This window comes from Canis lupus, chromosome 17 (assembly GCF_003254725.2).
Source record: "Canis lupus dingo isolate Sandy chromosome 17, ASM325472v2, whole genome shotgun sequence".
NCBI lineage: Eukaryota > Metazoa > Chordata > Mammalia > Carnivora > Canidae > Canis > Canis lupus.
Window position 1 is genome coordinate 30417746 of NC_064259.1, and position 6834 is coordinate 30424579.

General features: G+C 44.5%; 1 pseudogene; it reads left to right on the forward strand.

Moving 5' to 3' along the window:
• Positions 1 to 210: 210 nt before the first annotated feature.
• LOC112664998 (NADH dehydrogenase [ubiquinone] iron-sulfur protein 8, mitochondrial-like) lies at positions 211 to 4503 on the forward strand (annotated as a pseudogene).
• Positions 4504 to 6834: the final 2331 nt, after the last annotated feature.

A 6834-nucleotide genomic window follows, 5' to 3' on the forward strand; every position in this document is an offset into this window, starting at 1 on the left:
TAACTCCAAATTATCCAGGTCTTTTTCCCCTACACTATTGCATAAGAAAGTCTTTAGCAACCCGTGGTACATGCTTCTGAGAAGCATTTGACCACAAGTGTCTTAGATTCAAAACACATTACTTTGTGGGAAGAAAGGCACTAACCAGCACACAGACCCATCCTAATTTGGAATGGACTTAACTTCTGGATTCTAGACATTGCCTCACAATGCTATTAAAAACAGTAAGTGCCTCATTAAAACTCCAAGAGGCTGAGCCTATGAACAGGGACTAACAGAGTTCCTAAGAAAAGGTAACTGGACGGCATTTCTAAATTTTGAGCTATCTGGCTGGCTAAGGCAGATGATCTCATGGCAGGGATGGCTTTCAGAATATTCGACAATAACCAAGCAGGGCAGACAGCCAACCAACCTAAATAGTCACTGATTCTCACATGCTACCTTTCCTCACCAGTTAAATATCAGACCTACTCCATGGACAGGGCAAATCTGAAGGGGGAAACTCACATAAGGCTGCACTGAAGCAAGTGAAGGCTGGTCTGAGTGGCAAGATGGGGAATCAGCCCACTTCTCCTAAGTCAATGCAGCCAACATGTTCCAAGGAGGAGGCACTGATGAAAAGAAGAAGGGAAAGAAATGGAAGAAGAAGTGGGAGGCAGGTGGAGATGAATGAGGACAGAGCAGAAGCAGAGGAAGAGAGGGAGGAAAAATGAACAGAGGAGAGAATGAAGGAACATGGAATAACAGACCAGGAATAAACAAGAACAGTGAAGAAGACTGAGGAAAGAGGAGGAAATTCAGATACTTAGAGGAAGAAAAAGAATAAGGATGAAAGGGAAAGCAGAAAAAGGAGAGGTGTTAGGGATCAATAAAAAATGGTAGTGTTTATGAGTGATCATTGTCTCTCATGTGTGTGATGCAGGAGTCAGCAGACTTTTTCTGTAAAGGATTTGACAGCAACTATTTAAGTTTTGTGGATGGTGTGGTCGTCGTTCAACTACGTGACTCCAGTAACATGGAAGCAGTCCCAGACAGTAAGTACACAAAGGGGTAGGTCTGTGTCCCAGTGACAGCCCAGTCAGCCCATGGGTCATAATTTGCTGACTCCCACACACAAGGGTAGTTCTGACACTTCTGGTACCTCCACAGTGCCTAGCACAGACCCAAGCACAAAATACTAGAAATATTAAAACCTCCTGAAAGAGCTATTTTACAGGCAGAAAAAAAAGGTCAAAATGGCAGCCATTTTCAATGGCTTTTTATAACTTTTAGCCTACAAAATGGCAGTTTCCAGTGATTCAACCTATCACTTCCTTAATTGGCCATCTGTTGCCCAGATCATATGACACTCTCACTCCCAAATACATCTTATAACAATGTACACAGAAGAGAAGCACTAGGCAGCTGATTCAGAGCTGTATTCAGTACTGACTGTTAAGCTTTCAGACTGAGAGTTCTCTATGCCCTATAGGTAATGGCTTCACAGAGTTTAGATCTGTGTCCCAATACTGCTTCAGATACCAGCACCAAAACCAAAACCCCTTTTTTGTCTCTTTAATGTATAGCCTCCTCTTTCTCCTCATCTTTGACTTCTAGAATGTCCCCAGCTTAACTGCAGAGCTAGGTTCTACAACCACCCAAAACAGCCTATGGTGCCTGGGAACAGCTTCAGTGATGGGAGGTATCAAGACGTGGCCAAGGGGGGGCTCCCCAGGAGTTGGAGCAAGCTTAACTCTCAAGCTCAGTATCAGAGAGATAGCTGACTCTCTGCAGGCTCAGACTTCTGACAGTGACCTCACATTCTCTTGTTTTGTGATTGGAAAAGAGTACCTTGCAGCCTCTGACACAGGCAGCTCTTACTTGACAATTGGGTTTCTGTTTGGGGAAGGCAGAGTCACTATTCCATGGCCTATGAAGCACCATGTAGGATGTGGGAGGTTGATCTGGTGACTGGTTTTCTTTCATTTATGTTCATTTGGTACCTGGCACCATGGCCATCTTTCCATTCGTTTTGGCTCCTGACCTTGACCGTTCTTCAGCCACTAGGAGTTTTTGAAGTCCTTCTCACATCATCATTTCCCAGGGCAGCACAAGCCACCTTGTGAATTACCAGAGTTAAAAAATGCCCCCGAGGGACATCATCTTGAAACCACATGATGAGAGACACCGTCACATGATTGTAAATAAAGCTTGATGATACCAAACATTCAGAAAAAGGAAAAGCTAGCACAGGTCTAGCATGAGCACCTGCTCTGCATTCCAAAGGGAACACACAGCTCTTGTAGGAAGGGAATCCTAACATGTTACTCTCCAAGTAAATAAAATGCTGAAATGCTTTTGTAGGCATTTTGCCTTTGCAGAAAAAAAATTCAGTTTGCATTTAGGAATGAATGAGTGCACATGGGTGTGTTTGCATGAGCACATTTGCTTCAAAACATTTTCTAGTAACTGCTGACAGCAGCAACCCTAAGCCACCAGACACCCAGTTCTCATCTTGAAATGGACTGTTTGCTTCCCAGAGCAGCAGCTGTGATGCTCCATAGAATCATTCCTGGCCTCCCCAGTTTCTGAAATCTGCAGATCCTGACCCTTCCTCCCTGGCCTCATCTGTCTCCCTGAGCTTCCCTGCTCCTGTCACGCAAAGTTACTCAATACCCAGTAGGAGCTAACTAGAGCCAAGGAACCATGTTCCCACGGCTCCCATCTTGCGATTCACTTTGTGCGGCTGGGTTCCTCTGCACTGCCACCCTGGGGCACAGAGGGGAGAGAGCTTCATAATTCACATCCCTAGCTTTGGTCAGATCAGCCCTCCTCCTTTGTCCCACACCAGTCCCTGCTGCCCCTGGTTGAACCCATTCCCCACACCCTCTGTCTGTAGCCCAGTACATGCTGTTTCTCTTTGTGACCAAATTTCACAGCAGATTGTGTGCAGTTTAGTAATATCACCAGTAGCGCTTCATCTTTTTCAATCTATTTAGAGATCATGCTGAAATCTACCAAACCAGGGGCACCTGAGTGGTTCAGTCCATTAAGGGGTCTGCCTTTGGCTTGGGTCATGATCTCAGGGTCCTGGGATGGAGCCCCACTTCCTGCTCAGTGGGGGGCCTGCTTCTCCCTCTCCCTCTGTCCCTCCTCCCTACTTTCTCTCTCTCTCTCCCTCTCTCTCTCTTAAATCAATAAAATCTTTAAAAAGAAAAGAAAAGAAAAGAAAAAGAAATCTACCAAACTAGCTCTCTTATCTGCATTATCTTCCATAGTCTTTTCTCTTTGAGGCTTTAGTTCATACCATTTCATATGGTATAAGAGACAAGCTTCATTTAAGACAGATTTAATAAATTTTTCTAGTCTCTATATCTTCCTCTATAAAATAGTGATAATACTGTCTTACTAACTCCCCAGGAGTAAGAAAATCTATGTGAAATTCCTAGCATTGAACCTGATTCATAACGGGTACTCAACATATGTTAATAGCAACCTTCCCACCACCATAGCCACATGGTGTGACTAAAGTCAATTCAGATTGTCAGATCACACTCTGGACCAGCAGTTCTCAACCTTGGGAGCATAATATAGCTACCTGGGAGCTTTAAAAAGCACTTGTGTGGGGAGCCATCATCCCCTCCTACCCTTAAATATCCCAAGTGGCCAACCTCCCTCACCACTTCTTTTGAATTTAGGCATCAATATTCCTAGGTGTCAGCCCCGCCACCAAACCAGACATTTGGTTTTCTTCCTCTTCCTTCTCTCTTTCTCTGCTTTCCACAAAGCTTTGGGGACTATTTGTTACATAGCAATAGATATCTAGTACACTCCTCATATCACAACATAGCACAGTTATGTCCCTGACTTTAGATAGATTTTCATTTTTATATGACTTGTTTCCCAGAAATAAAAATTGTCATCAAAATTGTATTGGACTGCTCCATTAGCTGTGTTTTAAAAAATGAATGCCTGAAGCCATAGGACAAGGGAAGGAGTGGCAGGGCTTCCAGATGCACGGCCTAACTACAGCTGTGCTGCTCTGTGCCCTGGCCCAGGCTGCACGTGCAGGGCATCCCACCTACAGGCTCCTAAACATTCAATCTGGAGCCCTTGATGGACACAAAGTCAGTGACTGACAGGGTGGCTCAGACCCTGCTGTGGACTGAGCTCTTCCAAGGACTGAGCAGGGTCCTGAATGTCCTGTTCTGGGAGCCGGCCACCATCAACTACCCAAGGACCCACTGAGCCTGTGCTTCCATCCGGAGAGGGGCACTGCACCATGCGCAAGCTCTTCCAGGCTGTGCACCCTGTCCGGGCCATCACCAGCGAGGCTGAGCCCCGGGGCCCACGTCACCCGCAGGACCAACAGCTAGGACATCCACAAGGCCAAGTGCATCTACTGCAGCATCTACTGGGAGGCCTACCCTGTGGCGGCATAGTTGAGGGCCTCAACTTGAGTTCTCCACAGAGACGCATGAGGAGCTGCTGTAAAACAAGGAGAAGTAGCTCAACTGGGCCTAGGAGGAGGCCAAGATGCAGCCAACATCCAGTCCCATTACCCCTACCACTGACACCCCACCAACCCCCACCTGTAGCCCACAGCCCCCGCAGCCCAATACAAAAGCTCTGCCTTCCCCCCACACTCAAAATAATGGTTTCTTTAGCAGCCCTTGGTTCTCACTGGTGGGGCTGTGTTGAGGCTCCATCTCTTAAGAAGTGAAAGATTACTTCCCCTCTTGAGAATATTGGATAATTCATCAGTGGGAAACTCGTTGTGGAGCCTTCCTTGTATTCAGTATTCCCCTTCCTACCTGACCAATAAATATGACCGATGATGCCCATGAGTTCCTTCTGTTCTTGGAATAGACATTACTTCTTCAGGGACAGCTTGGCTGACTGACAAGTCCCTATATTTCTTCTCTCGTGGAACCAATACAAATCAATACTTTAAAACAGATATATACTTAATATTTTTTTGAGAATGCTTATGTATACTAATAAACTGCATTCACCTTTCTTTTGTATCAGAACTACATTTTTATACACATATTGCTTAAGAGTATTATGATGAATGCATGGCCTTTCACAGACTCATCCTGTACCAATTTACCATCATTATATTCATATTCATTATTTGATGTTCATATGCCTTTTTTTTTCCTGTCCCACAACTGGATTCAACTGACTTCCAAGAAATTCTGATTGCTTTGAGAAAGGAATAATGTTAGAAATGACAGTTCAAGCTTCTTGCCTGTGTGTTACAGAGAAGTGCCAGGCCTTTAGCCACTGTTGCTTGGGGCCTATTTTGTGACAGAGCCAGGAATGATGTTTTCATAGGGTAGAAATTCATGCTGATTTTCCTTATGTAGCATACTACGTTGCTATAAGATTTCTGTCAGCCAGGGTCTCATAAGAAAAATAGAGTGACTATTCCTAGAAAGTCTAAAGGTAGGCAGTTTCCCAGCCAAACAGTGAGGCAGAAGCCCTCAGAGGCACGTCCTCCCCAAGATAGCATCACACAACCTTGCCTGGGTCCTCAAGAGAGAACAACAGGGCTCAAGCTTCCTCAATGGCACTGCCTGGCCCACTGATTATTTCCCTGAGCTGCTTCCTTTTTTAAAACAGATTTATTTACTCATTTTAGAGAAAGTGAGTGAGAGAGAGAGAGAGCATGAGCGGAAGGGGCAGAGAGAGAGAGGGAGAGAGAATCTCAAGCAGATGCAATGCAGAGCATGGAGCTAAACACGGGGCTCGATCCCATGACCCAGAGATCACAACCTAAGTGAAAACCAAGAGTCAGACCCTTAACCAACTGCACCACCCAGATGACCCCAAAGCTGCATTTCTATTAGGACTAATACTTCGTCTGCACCTTGCCTGCTGCTCTACTCCCTCACTGTCTTTCTTTGCCTCCAAGCAGCCTCAGTGCTCCACTCTAGGGTTCTCAGGACCGAGAGGGTTTCTAGGATGCAGGATTTTCCATTTTCAAACCAAACAGTCCCCAGGCCAACTGGGATGAAGTGGTCATTCCATCGCCAGTGACCTAATAGCAGGATAGCTAAAGCAATTCATCACTTCTACACTCTGCTTGATGGAATACTGGAAGATGGAATACAAATATGCTTGAGATTTACATGTAAGGCAATCATTCATGTGAATTTAAGAGTCATACTGCAGTGCAGACAAATTCTCCAGCTCATACAGCCAAGATAATTACATGCAAAGCTGGAAGAGGCTGAGCTGTTTAACCTAGAAAACACACAGCTGTGAACAATTTTCTCATTCAAAAAGCCCTGGTCTTCCAGCTGCAAAACCTGGTTTTCCTTCCCTATCTCAGAGGGCCCTACAGAAGGTAGGTCTGAAAAACTAATCCTGGATAGCATATTCCCCAAGAGGGAGAGGTACAGAGAGTAAAGCCCGTAGGAGTTTTCTTTACCCACAAACACCCTCCCTCCTTACCCAAAACACCCTCCTGCCTCTCACCTTTGAATGATCACAGGTCATTTGGATTTCATAATCAACCAGTTCAATACAAGGCTTATTTTTCCATTTGAAACTCAAAAACTTGAAACCCAAGGGATGTTATTTTACCCACTGTCAAACTGGATCTGTTCATTGTAAGATGCCACAGCACTGGTTTTTGCTGTGCAACCATCCAGTTGAAATACAAATGAATGTGAACCTTCTATCTAAAATACATCATCATAAAAATAAATAAATAAATAAATAAATAAATAAATAAAATAAAATAAAATACTTCATCATGAAATTTTCCATGCATCAAATAATTGAAAGGCCAAACCACTGATCAGGTTGTAAAGTTGTGAAATTCTCTCAATTCTGAGAGGTAGT